Raw genomic sequence first — 19,195 nt, forward strand, 5'->3', positions numbered from 1 at the left:
CCAATCTCTGTTTTCCTCTACAACTTTTACCCTCTACAGCTCCATCTAGTACTACCGAAGTTATTCCGTGAAGCCGGCCGAAGTGGCCGCGCGGTTCTGGCGCTGCAGTCTAGAACCGCGAGACCGCTACGGTCGCAGGTTCGAATCCTGCCTCGGGCATGGATGTGTGTGATGTCCTTAGGTTAGTTAGGTTTAACTAGTTCTAAGTTCTAGGGGACTAATGACCTCAGCAGTTGAGTCCTATAGTGCTCAGAGCCATTTGAACCATTTTATTCCGTGAAGTCTTAATACTTCTACCATCCTGCCCCTTCTTCTTGTTAATGTTTTCCATATATTTCCTTCCTCGTCGATTCTGCAGAGAACCTACTCATTCCTTATCTTATCAGTCTACCTAATTTTCAACATTCTTCTTCAGCACCCACTGCCATACAATGTTGTGCTCCTAACATACAATCTTAGAAACGTCTTCCTCAAATTAATGCCTATATTTGATAATAGTAGGCGTCTCTTAGCTATGAATGTCCTTTTTGACGGTCTTCGTCTGCTTTTTTTACATCGTCCTTGCTACAAGCGTCATGGGTGATTTTGCTGCCTAGGTAGAAAGACTTCAATCCTAATGTTAAGTTTCTCGCTGTTCTCATTTCTGCCACTTCTCATTACTTTCTTCTTTCTTCGATTCACTCTCAATTCATATTCAGTACTAATTAGACTGTTCATTACTTTTAGTAGATCCTGTAATTCTTCTTCACTTTCACTTACAACAGCAACATCATTAGCGAATCTTATCATTGGTATCCTTTCATCTCAAATTTCAATTCCTCTCTTGAACCTTTCTTTTATTTCTGTCATTGTTTCTTCGATCTATGGATTGAACAGTAAGGGCAAAAGATTACATCCCTGTCTTAAACCCTTTTTAATCCGAGCACCTCGTTCTTCGTCACCCACTGTTATTGTTCCTACTCGGTTCGTTAACATATTGTATTTCCGTGTTTCCCTATAGCTTATCCATAATTCTTTTAGAATTTCGAACATGTAGCACCATTTTGCCATGGCCAAAGCTTTCTCCAGTTCGACAAGTACTATGAACGGGATTTGATTATTCTTTGGTCTTGCTTCCATTATCAACCAAAATGTCAGAATTGCCTCTCTGTTGCCTTTACCTTTCGTAAAGCCAAACTGATCGTCATGTAACAGCTCCTCAGTTTTCTTTTCCATTCTTCTGTTTATTAGTCTTGTCATCGACGTGGATGCATGTGCTGTTAACCTGATTGCATAACAATTCTCGCACTTGTCGTCTCTTGCAGTCTTCGGAATTGTGTCATTGATGTTTCTCCGAAAGTCTGATGGTATATCGCCAGTCTCATACATTCTACACACCAACGCCAATAATCGTTTTGTTGCTAATTCCCCAAATGATTTTAGAAAATCGGATGGAATGTTATCTGTCCCTTCTGCTTTTTTCGATGATAAGCATTCCGAAGCTGTTTTAATTCTTATTCTAATACTATATCGACTCCTGTTTCCTCTTCAATCAATTTATCAGACAAGTCTTCCTCGTCATGAAGGCCTTCAATTTTCTTTCCGCCTATCCACTCTTTCCTATGCATTTAATAGCGGAATCCTCATTGCACTCTTAATGTTAACACCCTTACTTTTAATTTCACCGAAGGTTATTTTGACTTTTCTATATGCTCTTTCAGTGCTTCTGACAATCATTTCTGTTTCGAGATCTTCACATTTGCATGCAGCCATTTCGTTTTATCCCCCTGCACTTCCTACTTATGTCATTCCCACGTGACGTTCTTTGTAGCTATTTTTTTCTTTCCAGCTTCTCTGGTTGGTTTATAAAAAGGCTCTAAACCGAAAACCTAGTTGAAGCTATGGGTAGAGCATATTGCCATACACTAAGGTGACAAAAACCATGCGATAGTTCCTAATATAGTGTCGGACATCCCTTTGCGCAGTGGAATAACTCGACGTGGTATAGATCCACCAAGTTGTTGGAAGACTCCTGCAGAAGAATTGAGCATTGCTGCCTCTGTATCCATCCGTAATTGACAAAGTGTTGCCGGTGCAGTATATCGTGCACGAACTGACCTCTCAATTATGTCTCACGAATGTTGGATGGGATCAAGTCGGGCGATCTGGATGGGCAAATCTTTCGATCGAATAGACCAGAATGTTTTTCAAATCAGTCGCGAACAATTGTGGCCCGGTGACATGGCTCATTGTCTTCCATAATAAATTTCGTTATTGCTTGGGAACTTCACGAATGGCTGAAAATAGTTTCCAAGTATCCGAACATTGCCATTTACAGACAATCACCCAGTGTATTTCACGTAAACACAGCCCAACACCATTATGGAGCCACCACTAGCTTGCGCTTGCCTTGTTGACAATTTGCGTCGATGGCTTCGTGGGTACTGCGCCAGACTCTAACCCTGCCCTTACTAATCGAAATCGGGACTCATCTCACCGGGCGACAGTTTTCCAGTCGTCTAGGGTCCAACCGGTATGGTCAAAACCAAACAAAGGCGCTGCAGACGACGTGCCGTCAGCGAAAGCGATCGCGTCGGTCGTCTACTGCCATAGGCCATTACCGCCGAATTTCGCCGCACTGTCCTAACGGATAAGTTCGTCATACGTCTCATACTGATTTCTGCTGTTATGTCACGTAGCCTTGCTTCTCACCGAGCGATGTGGCGCAGTGTTTAGCACACTGGACTCGCATTCGGGAGGACGACTGTTCAATCGCGCGTCCGGCCACCCTGGTTTAGGTTTCCCGTGATTTCCCTAAATCGCTCCAGGCAATTGCCGGGATGGTTCCTTTGAAACGGCATGGCCGACTTCCTTCCCCGTCCTTCCCTAATCCGATAAGACCGAGACCGATGACCACGCTGTTTGGTCCCCTCCCCCAAACAACCCAACCCCAACCCAGAAAGGTGGGAGGGGGGGGGGGAGGAGAGGGGAACTTGCTGGTCTATTAGCTATTAGCACTGACAACCCTACACAAACCGAGCTGCTCTCGGTCGTTAACTGCATGCCGTCGGCCACTGTGTTGTTCTTGGTGAGAGGTAGTGGCTGAAATCTGGTATTGTCGTCACTTTCTTGATATTATGGAAAGCGGAATATTGAATTCCCTAAAGATTTCCGGAATGGAATATGGCATGTGTTCAAATGTGTGTGAATTTCTAAGGGACCAAACTGCCGAGGTCATCGGTCCGTAGACTTACACATTACTTTAACTTACGTTAAGAACAACACACACACTCGTGCCCGAACCCCCGGCGTGAGGGGCCGCGCAATCCGTGACATGGCGCCTCCAACCGCACGGCCACTCAGGGTGGCTATGCCATGTATCTACCTGCAAATACCATTCCGCGTACAGTCTCTCAGTTCCCGTCCCGCGGCCATAATCACGTGGAAACCTTTTAACATGAATCTGAATCACTTGAGTTCAAAGGAGAGCTCTGCTTATGCATTGCCCTTTTATGGGATACTGCCACCATCGGTATGTGTGCGTATTCCTATCCCATGGGTTTTGTATCTTGTTGTAAGTGCCCACCGGCATAGTTTTAAATGACGTTAAATTCAGTCGACAAGTGCGAGTGTCAGCTGAACAGCTCATGCATCCAAGTTGGTGACAAGCATATACAGAAGACTGGGAAAGAACATTGAGGATGTATCAGATAACGGTCAGTTTGGCTTCACGAAAGGTAAAGGCATCTGACGTTGCGGTTGATAGCGGAGTCGATGATGAAGAAAAATCGAGACACATCCACAGGATTTGTCCACCTGCAAATGCGTTAGACAGTGTAGTCATTCAAGATGTTCGAAATTCTGAGAAAAATAGGGGTAAGCTATACGAAAAGATGGATGATACGCTGTATGTACGAGAACTCGGAGGAAACAGTAAGAATGGAATACGAAGAACGAAATGCTCACGTTTAAAAGGGTGCAAGACAGGGATGTAGTCTTTCACCCTTACCGTTCAATCTATGTCGAAGGAGCAGTGATGGAAACACAAGAAAAATTCAAGAGCGGCATTAAAATGCGGCATGAAAGGATAACAACGATGAGAATCACTGACGACATTGCTATACTCAGTGAAAGCGAAGTAGAATAACAGGACCTGTTGAATGGAACGAACACTCTAATGAGTACAGAATATGGATGGAGTAAACCGAAGAATCACGAAAGCAATGAGAAGCATCAGAAATAAGAACAACCAGATACTTGATATAGAATTCGGATCACGAAGAAGATGAAATTAAGGAGTTTTGCAACCTGGGCAGCAACATAAAGCGCAAAGGAAGGAGCGAGGAGGACATAAAATTCAGACTAGCACTGGTAAAAACGGCATTCCTAGCCTAGAGAAGTCCTCTAGCATCAAACACAGTCGTCAATGTGAGGAGGAAACTTGTGACAATTTAGGTTTGAAGCAAAGCATTGAATGGTAGTGAAACATAGACTGTTGGGAAAACCGGAACAGAAGAGACTCGAAGTATTTGAAATGTGCTACAGAAGAATGTTCAAAATACGGTAGACCTATAAGCTAAGGAATTAGGAGGCTCTCTCCCGAATCGGCGAGGAACGGAACATATATGGAAAACAGTGGCAAGAGGAAGGGACAGGAAGATAAGACATGTGTTAAGAAATGGTTCAAATGGCTCTGAGCACTATGGGACTTAACTTCTGAGGTCATCAGTCCCCTAGAACTTAGAACTACTTAAACCTAATTAACCTAAGGACAGCACACACATCCATGTCCGAGGCAGGATTCGAACCTGAGACCGTAGCGGTCGCGCGGTTCCAGACTGTAGCGCCTAGAACCGCTCGGCCACCCCGGTCGGCTGTGTTAAGACGTTAGGGAATAGCTTCCGTGGTACTAGAGAGTGATGTAGACGGTAAAAGATGTAGGGGAGGACAGATTGGAACACATCCAGCAAATAATTGAGGACGTAGGCTGCAAGCGCTACTCTGAGAGGAAAAGTTTGACTCAGGAGACTGCCGGTCGCCGGTCTCCTGACTAATTTGAATTAGTCAGGAAACTGACGACCGAATAACAAAAATACTCGATGAAGTTAATAAGTGACCTCTCTAGGTTAAGTAGCTGCGGGTGATGTTCAGAAAGCGGTCGCCATTCTGTCTACCCTAAGAAGCTTTTGTTACTGTCACGTGGAAAATTCTCAAGTACGAGTGTAACTTGACTGTTAATTTTTTAACCATTGTGCATATAGCTATGACATTTAATGCTATTTAATCTGATCCTGGTTGACTTTTAAGACAATAGTCTACCGAATGTTTTGGTGTGATTTTGAGTGCCGCCAGCCAGTGGTGTTGTTGCTGGAGGTGAGATCAAGTTGCTTACTCTGTTCTCTGTTTCAGAGTAGGAGTGTTTTCGTTTTCCGTATACCCTGTACTCTCATCAGCTGAGGAGTGCGCGCTGTCATTGCTACCGACCTCTGCGTTGGCAGAGCTGAGCGGGTGCTCACATCTGGCGCCTATCTCACTCCACGTTCACCGGGGGCTCCCAGCTTGGCTTCCGATCTCAAGATTTTCTTTTAATGAAACTGTAGTTGGAAAAATTAAATAAAGGATGGAATAATAGATGTGTTTCAGTCCAAGCACACTCAGTGGCAAACATCCAGAGCTGCCACTCGCCAATCACATTATTGGCCGTTGTATTACACTATCTTTACTCAATATGCCGAGATCTGTAATTTTGCTGTAGAGTTTGTGTGTGTGTCTGTGAGAGAGTATGATCCTTGACTGTGTCATACTGTTGACGACCGTCTTTTGCACGCCAGCTAGGCTTTTTTTTACAATCGTATTGACCAACTAGGATCACGTTAACAACTTCAGTTCCTCTTCTTCCTTTGTTGTTGTTTCCAATTTTTCCAGTATTCCCTCATTTTGTCCCCATGAAGTCTCTTCCTTTCTTCTTTCCATGTTGTTCCCGATTTTTTATTTCTTTTGGTTTGAAAGCCTTCCAAATTTAGTATTTTGTTTTTAAAACGGTTTATTTCTGCTATTTCTGATTCTTTGATGTTGTTTCTTTCAAGATCTTTTCTTACTTCCGCAATCCATGCTACTGTCGATTTATTCTTCCAGAAATATAGGAGTATTTGTTTTGTTTATTTCCATCCACTCGGTAGAGATGTCCAAAAAAGGTTAATCTTCGTTTGGCCATTACTTCAGATACTTTCTCTATATTTTTATAGATCTCCTCATTACTTCTTATTTTCCAACCATCTGCAGTTTCCATTGCACCCATTATTTTTCTAATAATCCTTCTTTACAGTACCTCTAGTTTGTCCATCTTATAGCTCATCGTTAGGCATTCAGATCCATATAAACATGCTGGTCGTACCACTGTGGTGTAGTGTTTCCCTTTTGTTTTTCTAGCTATACATTTCTTGATGTAAATATTTTTGGTCAAATCATATGCTCTTTCCATTTTGTTAATTCTTACATCTATTGCATATTTTTCTAGTCCATTCTGTTGTATAGTTTCTCCAAGATATTTAAATTTAATTACTCGCTCTATTTTACCTATTTGTGTTTCTATGTATTTTGGTGCATTTTTTATATTTGTCATGAATTTTATTTTTTCAGCTGAAATTTTGAAACCAGTTCTGTTTGCTAATTTTTCCAGAATGTTTATTTGAGTAACTGCTTCTGTCAGGTTTTCTGAAAGTATTGCGAAATAATCCGCAAAAGTCAAGCAGTTTACCTTAACTCTATTTGTTTTCCTTCCCAGAGTTATTGGTTCAATTTTGTGATTTTTAAGCTCTGAAATCCAGATCCTTACAATTTTTTCTAGATCACAGTTAAACAGTTAAGGTGTAAACCATCACCTTGTCTAACACCAGTTTTTATTTCAACAGGCTGAGATACTTCTCCGATAAATTTTGACTTTAGATACTGTACCTGTTAGTGTTTCACGAATTATGTTTGCTAGTTTTGATTTAACACCAAATTCTCTAATGACCTTATCTATCGTTTCTCTGTTTATACAATCAAATGCTTTCTTGAAATCTATAAATGACACTTGTATTGGTTTGCTGGTTAACATTCGATGGCGAATTATTGACTTGAAGTTACAAATTTGTTCTGCACAGGATCTTCCCTTTCGAGCACCACCCTGATATTCTCCTAGTTGTTTGTCTAAAGGATTTACCACTCTGTTGAGTAGAATTTTTGATAATATTTTGTATGCCACTGGCAGACGTGACAATCCTCTGTAATTACTGACATTTTGTTTGTCTCCCTTTTTATGTAGCGGGTGGATTAATGCTGTTTTCCATTCAACTGGAATCTTTTCAGTTTTCCAAATGTTCTCAAAAAGCAGCTGTAGATCCTTTATGATTTTTGGTTCTGACCACTTCAATAATTCTGCTGGAATGGAGTCTTCACCACTTGTTTTATTGTTTTTGAGTGTTTTGATGGCTTCATGAATTTCTAGCTCTGTTACGCCAGCTAGGTAAATTTTATGAATTTTTTATGAAGATTACGCGCAGACTTTTTTTCTGAAGCTATTTGCTTCTGGACTCTGCGAACCATGCACATTCACTTCCAGTTATATAACGTTGCATTATCCTGCTGGTAGACGCCATCGTGCCGAGGAATAACAAGCTGTAGGGAGAGGTGGACGTGGTCACCAAGGGTAGGGGCACGCTTTGTTGATCTATTGTGCCTTCCACAATGACGAATTTCCCCAGGGAATGCCACAAAAACTTTCCCCAGACCAAATCACTCCCTCCTGATTGTAGGGCCTATGCTTTCAGACGGCCGGCCGTTGTGGCCGAGCGGTTGTAGGCGCTTCAATCCGGAACCGCGCTGCTGCTATGGTCACAGGTTTGAATCCTGCCTTGGGCATGGATGTGCGTGATGTCTTTAGGTTTAAGTAGTTCTAAGTCTATGGGACTGATGACCTCAGATGTTAAGTCCCATAGTGCTTGGAACCATTTGAACCACTTGCTTTCAGACGTTTCAAGGCGTACACGCCGTTGGTCGTGTGTCCGATGGAACATGAAACATGTTTCATCTGAAAGGACCACCTCTCTCCACTCAGTCGCGGTAGTGGCGTGCAAATTCCAGCCTTCGTCGCCGACGAACAGCAGTCACCACGGGCGCATGAACCAGATGCTTACTGCGGAGGCCCATACACAGCTGAAGGTTGTTAAGCACACACTTCTGGTAGGTCCCTGGCTCATCTGGGCAGTCAGTTGCTCAACAGTTGCACGCCTATTCGCCCGCTCACATAGCCGCAGCTGTCGCTCACTTCTGTCGCCCATGGCCTGTGTTGCGCCTCTTTTGGATAACGCCATTTTGCCACGCACGTATACTTAAACCACGGTAGCGTGAACAGTTTACAATCTGAGCCGTTTCGGAGGTGCATCCAACCTTGGTGCGAAAACCAATAATGATGACCTTTCGGACACCAGATCAATCGCTTCGTTTCCGCATTACGACAACGATTGCACTGTTATCCGTGTCCCCCGACGCAATTTATATGCCTTCCACTGCTAGTGCTGCCGTCTGTGAGTGGCTGACTGACTTTGACGTTGGATATAGGCGATTGTCACATTACTTCACTGGACTGTTCTGTTTCGCGCTTCTTTTTCAGGATATAATGCATGCCGCGTTGTGTATAAAGTGTGAGAGTTCGCTGGCATTAGGGAAATTGTGCTCACAGTAGAAGCGCCGCGAACGTTCACACCAGACCACCAAATCAGTCAGGGCCGATCACAGCGTAAAAATTGGCTGCAACAACACCACCAAAATATTTAAGTAATCTTCCTCCTTCTTGGATTGCATTATTAAAGAAGTCACTGAAATCAGGATCCAATATGGTCTTATTAACAAATATGGCGGCCTACAATTGAGACAGGCGTGAAACCCTGCACTGATCATAGAAAAATAAAAGCGTTCGCCGTACAGTGAACTCCGCATCCGACAGCGATAGGGCGGCCACTGGAGAACAGATTTTGTAGCCGTGCGCCGCTACCCCTACCACTGCCAACATCCACCGTGGCACCCGCACCGACAGCGAGAGGAGCGGAGTGGTGGAGGGGGTAACGGCCAGCATATTAAGTAGCAAAAGAAGCGGTCATCAAGGACCACCTGAAGATGGTAACAAGCCTGTCTGCCGAAACAGCGTCCAGTAATTACGACGCGACCCGGCCGGACACCCTAGAAATACGCAGGGTAAACATATCGCATATTGAGATTTCCTTTAAAATAACAGCAGCCATTTCCTACATGTGTGGGCTGTCTCCGCGCAATCACCACAACATAGTGTCGCTATTTATACCTAAAATAGTTAACACCATCCACCTTCATCAATCCTTTTTTATATTATTTTACTTCCTTGATAACGTTTCTACGGTACTTATTTTCATTGCATTCGTAAGCACACATAATATTCACCCAAACATACAACATCGGACACAAGTGAATTTCACAACATACGATAATTTCTGCTAGCAAAACGTGGCGTCGCTAAAAAATGGCTCTGAGTACTATGGGACTTAAAATCTGAGGTCATCAGACCCCTAGACTTAGAACTACTTAAACCTAAATAACCTAAGGACATCACACACATCCATGCCCGAGGCAGGATTCTAGCCTGCCACCGTAGCAGCAGCGCGGTCCTGGACTGAAACGCCTAGAACCGCTCGGCCACAGCGGCGGGCAGATATTGCATGTCATTAATTAATCAATTTATTGTTCTTAAGTATTTGACCGTTTAAAGTACCTTTAGCTAGATAGCGTGCTGCTTGTGAATTATGGCCGGGCGACGTGGCCGAGCGGTTCTAGGCGCTACAGTCTGGAACCGCGCGACCGCTACGGTCGCAGGTTCGAATCCTGCTTCGGGCATGGATGTGTGTGATGTACTTAGGTTAATTAGGTTTAATTAGTTTTAAGTTCTAGGGGACTGATGACCTCAGAAGTTAAGTCTGCTCAGAGTCATTTGAACCATTTGTGAATTATGTTTGTCACTTTTTAACCACATGCCCTCCATTTCATTTTTTTTTATCGGCAAGTGTGAGAAATACCATCGCTTCCGGCAGTCCAGGTAAGTAAGGTAAGTGTTTAAAAACGAATATCCCCTGCCGTGGCGCAAATCTCAGTATTAAAAACTAAACACAAAATGTTGACAATAGTTCAGAAAAGAGTTCCTAATACGTAGATCTGTGTTCAGTATTAGCAAATACGTATCTCTATTTGAGAAACGCTTTTCTTGCTATGGGCGTTCTGCGCTTTATACCCACACTACTTCAGCCACTGTCATCAAAACTCATCGATTACTTTTGGTGTCTAATATGAAATTTTCACTCTGCAGCGGAGTACGCGATGATACGAAACATCCTGGCAGATTAAAACTTTGTGACGGACCGAGACTCGAACTCGGGACCTTTGCCTTTCGCGGGCAAGTGCTCTGCCGTCTGAGCTACCCAAGAACAACTGACGCCCCCTCCTCACAGCTTTACTTCCGCCCGCGAAAGGCAAAGGTCCCGAGTTCCAGTCTCGGTCCGGCACACAGTTTTAATCTGCCAGGAAGTTTCAATCAACCGTACTGGTCACAAACAGTAGATCTATAATAATAAACATTGTAGAAATTGTACTTACAAATGAAATCGCACATTCCATGCAGCATCGGCGCGCACCAGCGCTTACGAGACATCTATCAGGCAGCCGTTTGCTTTAACGACTTTCCAATTGTTATTGGTTCAATGTTTACATATATCGCGAGGCGGCGCTTTTCGCTACGCGAATATTTATTCCTTGACTTAGCGTTGCTCCATGGCGAGCGAAGAAATGCAATGAAATCCGTATGTGAGCTGGCTTTGTTGCAAGACAGGATAACGAGAGGGCCTGTATGAAGTGTGTGCAATTAAACGATCATTGTTAGCCGCCATATTGTATAATTTGTGTTTTTTGAGATTCGCAAACGATATGTAACGTTAATGTGGAGTTTAATAACAGACATAACACAGTCTGTTGCATTTAAAAGGTAATTTCGCGTATTTGTTTTTGATCGAAAGATTCTGTGATGAACTGTAATGTACGACAAAACTAGTATAGGACTTCGAACATTTGGTGGTTGATGTATGCTGTAGAACCTGCTTCAATAACACGGGCAAAGTCAAATGGCTCTCAGCACTATGGGAATCAAATTCTGAAGTCATTGGTCCCCTAGAACTTAGAACTAGTTAAACCTAACTAACCTAAGAATATCACACACATCCATGCCACAGGCAGGATTCGAACCTGCGACCGGAGCGGTCTCGCGGTTCCAGACTGCAGCGCCTAGACCCGCACGGCCACTTCGGCCGGCCAAAGTCAAAGGCGTAGAGAAAGTTTTCTCTGCTAAAGCGAACTCATTCCACGCGCAGACAATCATCGAATGACCAAAATGCGAATGGCAGTATCGCAATTCGAGAAGATCCTATAGAAGTTTTCTTTCCCTTACATTTCAAGAATTTTACTAGCAACCGTCGGAGTCGGCTGCTGCTTCTACACCACGAGAGTAACTTGTCTACGTGTACGAAATTACGTACACTGTGGGATTAGTCGACACCGCCCTGGGAACTTTGTCCTTCACAGACATACAGAGACACTACACACACTAAATCAATAACAACGAGTTTAATATTACCAGCTTAAAAACATTAATTTCTTCTTTTGAACCATAATCCCTATTGTAAAGCTTTCAACTGGTCCGCGCCGATAGCTGAGTGATCAGTGTGATGGAATGCCGTGCAAAGGGGCCTGGGTTCGACTGCCGGCTGGGTCGGAGGTTTTCTCAGCTCAGAGACTGGGTGTTGTGTTATCATCATCATCTCATGCTCATCGACGCGCAAGTCGCCGAAGTGACGTCAACTCAAAACAGACCCGACGGGAGGCCCTAGACGCACGACATTTCATTTCATTTCATCAGTTGAGAACCCACAGCTGTTTTATTTAACCTATGTATCATCTACTGGTTTCATTAATAGACCATCGTCATTCGATGTAAGGTAAAACATATCGTGCAGTGATCATGGTAAACGAATGAAACCGCTAGGTTAACCGATAGGTTAAATACAACAGCTGTTTGTTAAAATGCATTTTCTAAAACACATCTTACTGTCTCATTACTCTCCGCTTGCAGAGTCGCCACGCCTTATGACGCTACTATGAAGTACCCCTACTAAGACTGTTCTGCTTGGCCCCTTCTTAACGGCTGAAGCAAGACAAAGGGCTGTCAAACGGTAGGAAGCCGATGACACACGAACAGATTTGGCTGTATTTATTCGAATGTTGTTCAGAATTGATACTGAAATGGCATCTTGACAGAGTGGGCGATAGCTTATTATTGTGAGGTTTCCCACCATTATTATAAACTAAATCTGAATTTTATATTAGTTGCACATGTTCCTGGTCGCGATCTGATATTTGGTGATTTATAACAAGATCGCGTTTGAAATTTCCTCAACGACAGGCGGTTTTGACAGTGTGTAGCTGTTATTCTCGGAGGTACAGTACACTAGGTGAAAACTATTACTGTGACAATCTGGATAACTGCACAATGAGTATGTTGTTGTTGTTGTTGTGGTCTTCAGTCCAGAGACTGGTTTGATGCAGCTCTCCATGCTCTCCATGCTACTCTATCCTGTGCAAGCTTTTTCATCTCCCAGTACCTACTGCAACCTACATCCTTTTGAATCTGCTTAGTGTATTCATCTCTTGGTCTCCCTCTACGATTTTTACCCTCCACGCTGCCCTCCAATACTAAATTGGTGATCCCTTGATGCCTCAGAACATGTCCTACCAACCGATCCCTTCTTCTGGTCAAGTTGTGCCACAAACTTCTCTCCTCCCTAATCCTATTCAATACCTCCTCATTAGTTATGTGATCTACCCATCTAATCTTCAGCATTCTTCTGTAGCACCACATTTCGAAAGCTTCAATTCTCTTCTTGTCCAAACTATTTATCGTCCATGTTTCACTTCCATACATGGCTACACTCCATACGAATACTTTCAGAAATGACTTCCTGACACTTAAATCAATACTGGATGTTAACAAATTTCTCTTCTTCAGAAACACTTTCCTTGCCATTGCCAGCCTACATTTTATATCCCCTCTACTTCGACCATCATCAGTTATTTTGCTCCCCAAATAGCAAAACTCCTTTACTACTTTAAGTGCCTCATTTCCTAATCTATTTCCCTCAGTATCACCCGACTTAATTAGACTACATTCCATTATCCTTGTTTTGATTTTGTTGATGTTCATCTTATATCCTCCTTTCAAGACACTGTCCATTCCGTTCAACTGCTCTTCCAAGTCCTTTGCTGTCTCTGACAGAATTACAATGTCATCGGCGAACCTCAAAGTTTTTATTTCTTGAGTATTACAATGAGTATACAAGTGGAAAAACATAATGAGCACTTACCCGCGAAAAGCAAAGGTCCCGAGTTCGAGTCTCGGTCCGGCACACAGTTTCAATTTGACAGGAAGCTTCATATCAGCGCACACTCCGCTACAGAGTGAAAATCTCATTCTGGAATCACAGTTTTTTTGTTTTGTTTTTTCATATCTTCTGGAAATACAGGGTGAGTGAAAAAGGACCTAACAACTTCGGAATGATATACAAATTTATTGAGAACAGAATCGGCAGATGTGTCATTTTGTAACAAACAACCTCAAGTTTGATTCACGTAGTGCATCATACTCCAGCCCACCGCCACGAGCGGCAGTATCTAGCACAGTTAAAATGGTTATCTTCACTGTTACAAATCACGCTCGCTGTGTGTTTTGATTTCGTGAAATGAACTCTGCAACAAGTGTTTGGCATAAATTTGGCACCGATTACGCTGAAGAACCTCCAAGTAGGTCTACAATTTATTCTTGACACAACTGTTTTGTTGAGACGGGTTGTTCCTGATTGTTGCCAGCATCATATTTAAAGTACCAGGGAAGCAGGCTGCTAGCCTTGCTTCCCCCAGGTCCCATTGGGTTTTACCCCTAATGGTTGAGGGACTAACCGGTGGATTTGATAGTCTTTGCCATATGAGCACAAAGGTGACCACGACTCAGAATATGTCCGAGATGCCCAGCCTTATTCCAAAGTAACTGGTATCCCGACTGTCGGGACCACTTACTTGGCCACTCAAGCGTTGCCGGTGGTTCATGAACTAGCACATGACTACAGGAACCCACACCATGAGGCAAATACAGTGGAATGTCAGGTCTTAAATGGCTACACAGGATAATTGAAATGACCTGGGAGTCGGGACAGGTTCCATCAGACTGGACAAAAGCAGTAATCACACCAATCTTGAAACATGGAAACAGAAAAGATTGTAACAACTACAGAGGTATCTCTTGAATCAGCGTTGTGGGTAAAATCTTCTCAGGTATTGTTGAAAGGAAAGTGCGAGTATTAGTTGAGGACCAATTGGATGAAAATCAGTGTGGGTTTAGGCCTCTTAGAGGTTGTCAGGACCAGATCTTTAGCTTACGGCAAATAATGGAGAAGTGTTATGAGTGGAACAGGGAATTGTATCTATGCTTTATAGATCTAGAAAAGGCATATGATCGGGTTCCTAGGAGGAAGTTATTGTCTACTCTACAAGATTATGGAATAGGAGGCTAACTTTTGCAAGCAATTAAAGGTCTTTACATGGATAGTCAGGAAGCAGTTAGAGTTGACGGTAAATTGAGTTCATGGTTCAGAGTAGTTTCAGGAGTCAGACAAGGCTGCAACCTGTGTCCACTGTTGTTCATATTATTTATGGATCATATGTTGAAAACAATAGACTGGCTGGGTGAGATTAAGATATGTGAACACAAAATAAGCAGTCTTGCATATGCGGATGACTTAGTTGTGATGGCAAACTCGATTGAAAGTTTGCAAAGTAATATTTCAGAGCTATATCAGAAATGTAAGGACTATGGTATGAAGATTAGCTTCTCCAAAACGAAAGTAATGTCAGTGGGAAAGAAATATAAACGGATTGAGTGCCAAATAGGAGGAACAAAGTTAGAACAGGTGGACGGTTTCAAGTACTTAGGATGCATATTCTCACAGGATGGCAACATAGTGAAAGAACGGGAAGCGAGGTGTAGCAAAGCTAATGCAGTGAGCGCTAAGCTACGATCTACTCTCTTCTGCAAGAAGGAAGTCAGTACCAAGACTAAGTTATCTGTGCACCGTTCAATCTTTCGACCAACTTTGTTGTATGGGAGCGAAAGCTGGGTGGATTCAGATTACCTTATCAACAAGGTTGAGGTTACGGATATGAAAGTAGCTAGGATGATTGCAGGTACTAGTAGATGGGAACAATGGCAGGAGGGTGTCCAGAATGAGGAAATCAAAGAAAAACTGGGAATGAACTCTATAGATGTAGCAGTCAGGGCGAACAGGCTTAGATGGTGGGGTCATGTTACACGCATGGGAGAAGCAAGGTTACCCAAGAGACTCATGGGTTCAGCAGTAGAGGGTAGGAGGAGTCGGGGCAGACCAAGGAGAAGGTACCTGGATTCGGTTAAGAATGTTTTTGAACTAATATGTTTAACATCAGAAGAGGCACCAATGTTAGTACTGATTAGGGGATCATGGAGGAATTTTATAAGGGGGCTATGCTCCAGACTGAACGCTGAAAGGCATAATCAGTCTTAAATGATGATGATGGTGGGTTGTTCCTGTGACATGATGCACCACCAGGTCGCCCTTCGAACAAGTAAGGGAGAGCTTAGGCTGCAGTCCACAAAAAACCGAGATGGGATGCTTTACTACCAGCAGGACGGTGCACCTCACGGATTCCACCATAATCGCTTCCCAGGTTGGCCATGAAGAGCCAGCCGTGTGGTGACCTCGCTACCCAGCCTTGATACCACTGGGTTTTCATTAACGACCGTGTGCATGTTCCTCCTCTGCCATACAATTTAGCCGACCTGAAAAATCGAACATACGCTGCCATTGCACAAGTTACGCCCGATTTGCTGCAGCGAGTGTGGGAAGAATTTGATTACCGGTGGGATGTTTGCCGCATCACGGATGGTAGTCAATTCGAACCAAAATGGCGCTTGACACTATTATATGTATCTTGAGGCTATTTGCTACAAAATGAAACATCTACCGATCCTGTAAGTTATCGCAATAAATTTCTAACTCATTCCACTGTTGTAAAGTCCTTTTTTGACTCAACCTATATTACTGTGTACGAATCGCACAACCATAATGAGAGTACACACCATTTATAAATAAAAGCCGCGACATTGGCTTCTCAAACACGTTCGTGCGCGGCGAGTCGTAAGATGCGGCCCATCAGGAAAGACTGGGCTGGTGCGCGGCGGAAGCGCAGATGGGTAAATTTGGCAAGTTCCTATGGGACCAAACTGCTGAGGTTATCAAAACTGGCTCTAAGCAGTACAGGGTTTGACATCTGAGGTCATCAATCCCCTAGACTTAGAACTGATTAAACCTAACTAACCTAAGGACATCACACACATCCATGCCCGAGGCAGGATTCCAACTTGCGACCGTAGCAGGAGCGCGTTTCCGAACTGAAGTGCCCTACAACTGCTCGGTCATAGCGGCCGGCTGCTGAGGTTATCGGTCCCTAGACTTTCATACCGCTTAATCTGACTTTTAACTTACGCCAAGGACAGCACACACACCCATGCCCGAGGGAGGACTCGAACCTCCGACGGGGGGAGCCTCGCGAACCCTCGCAAGACGCCCAAGACAACGCGGCTTCCCCAAGTCGACATAACTGAAACTGTATATGAAAACAGAGATTGCAGTGCATCCAGCAAATGATTAAAGTCGTGGGTTGCATGTGTGCTCTGAGATGAAAAGGTTGGCACAGGAGAGGAATTCGTGGCGGGCCGCATCAAATCAGTCAGAAGACTGATGGCTTAAAAAAAAATTGCTTTACTCATTCTCTGGAAATTCCTACACTTTTAACAATCGATCGAATACTCAATCGACGGTCAGATAGAGTCAGATTACCTACTATCACGACATTTTCATCAGTTTTTTATCGAGAGGGGCGTCCCAGGCGTGAGTCGTCATCAACGTCTTCTCAGCTATTTTGGAAACGCTTGGACCACTCAGAAACTCACGAATGTCACAAACAACCTTCGTCATACACTTGTTTTAGCAAAAGATAGGTTTCAGTGACAGTTTTTCGGTATTTCACATGAAACGATACTTCGCTGCTCTGTTATTACACTTACTATTTTTCCGGCAAAACAAAATAACAGCTCTTACACAAACGAAGGCCACGGGCTTATTAAACTGATATTTCGATAATTTTCACATCTGTCAACACCTGCTTTCTTTGGCATTGGAATTATTATATTCTTCTTGAAGTCTGAGGGTATTTCGCCTTTTTACTTTTCGTTCAGAAACTATGCCCCAATCCATGCACTGGAAAAGCCCAATTCACCGACAATGAAAAAACCTCGAATGAGCAAATTAAGGTTCAGAGTGATGATGATTGTTGTTTCCGATATTCGTAGAACTGTGTTTCTTCACTCGGTTACTGAATGTCTAACTATTACTGCTTCTAAGTTCTTGCTGAAATCCGGGCGAAAATAAGAAAAAAAGACCCAAATGTGGAAGAAACAAGCAATGGTTTCTGTATAAACACAACGCACCAGCTCCTGCCGCACTGTCTGTTAAAATGTTTCTAGAAACATACAGCTTCCCATTGTTAGACCATGCACCTGATTTGCCTGACCTAGCACCATGTAGCTTTTATCTGTTTGTCATGGTCAACTCTACAGTAAAAGGAACTTGATTTCAGTCAGTTGAAGCAGTGAAAGAAAAAGCGGCACGCGTCATCAAGGAGCTCACAGATGAGGACGCCCAGCGGTGTTCCCATCAAAGGAAAACTCGTCTTCAGCGTTGTAGGGGTAGGGGGGGAGTACATTGAGAGTGGCAATAGCTAAGTATGTATATTACTGAAATAAAATTGAACAGTATCATCTTCATCTTTGCCTAGGTGTGGTGTGTCGTCTTCCGGAGCCTTGGATTTGCTCTGCCGCGATTGGTCCGTTTGCTTTTAAATTTCGGAGGGCGCTACGTTCTGGAGAGAGACCTCCTGACGACGAGAGTATCGAGTGCTGCTGCCCGAGTGAGACGGGGAGTTTAGTTTCCGGTTGTGTGGCAGCGCAATGTTCCGGGGAAGGTGGTACAACTTACTGTGAACGGACGTGATTGCTACGAGCGTGTGTAGTCGGGACGGAAGCAGTCGTTCTGGACGGGCTGTGTGATAAGGAAGCTCGGCGTGGCAACTGTTGACGCGGCGTGTCCGCGTTGCTATGGCGGAACTGGGGCGACTGACATAACTCGAGTTGGTGCTGGTTGGAACCCGTCGCTGAATGCTTGTCTGCCTTCTGGACTAACGGTGAGAATTTCTTGACTTGATGTGTCTCACTCAATTTCTGCCCGCGTCGTCGGGTGTGTTTTGCTCTAAGGTCGTGAGCCATGGTGTTTCGCAATTTTAGTAGGGTCAGGCGTGCCCGAAATCCCGATTCAGTGATCTTCTGTTATATTGTCAAGTGTAACTATCACTATAAAAGAGTGTTAACTCTCTGTGCCTTAATAACTGAACCTAAAATATTATCTGTGGTTGAAATTTTATTCTGCCCAAGTGCAATAACGATCTTGTATTTTACAATTTGTTGAGTGGTATTATTATTTAGTAGTGGCCGTCACATTTACTAAGTCGAAGATTTACGAAGGCCAGTGGGCGTCATTAAGAGTTCCTGCCTAGATAGGCGTTATATTTTGAACCATGTGTTTCAATGTTTAGTAATATTTATTTTATGTGTTATAGAGAGTTGCTGTCATGCCCTATGTGGACGATTCACCACGTTGGTGAAGTTTATAGTTGTTCTACTGGTCTGTGCCATATTGCTAAAGCAGGCGGTCCTAGCACAGCTGATTGTAAAATTTTGCTAGTGGTGAGGAGCACGGGCTGGTTTTAAGTGCTAACTCACCAACTTCTCAAATATTTATTACTACTGATATTCAGGCCCTTCAGGCCGAGTGGCGACGTCACTACCCCTTTTTGATTATTAATTTTATCTTGTTGGCTTGTTTCATTAAAAAAAAACCTTTGGTATATGAATTTGTCTTTTGGTCTTTACTGCTCCTTTGGACGAAGTAAATTAACTGTTGGT

Source organism: Schistocerca piceifrons, chromosome 9 (genome assembly GCF_021461385.2).
Source record: "Schistocerca piceifrons isolate TAMUIC-IGC-003096 chromosome 9, iqSchPice1.1, whole genome shotgun sequence".
In the NCBI taxonomy this organism is placed as follows: Eukaryota; Metazoa; Arthropoda; class Insecta; order Orthoptera; family Acrididae; genus Schistocerca; species Schistocerca piceifrons.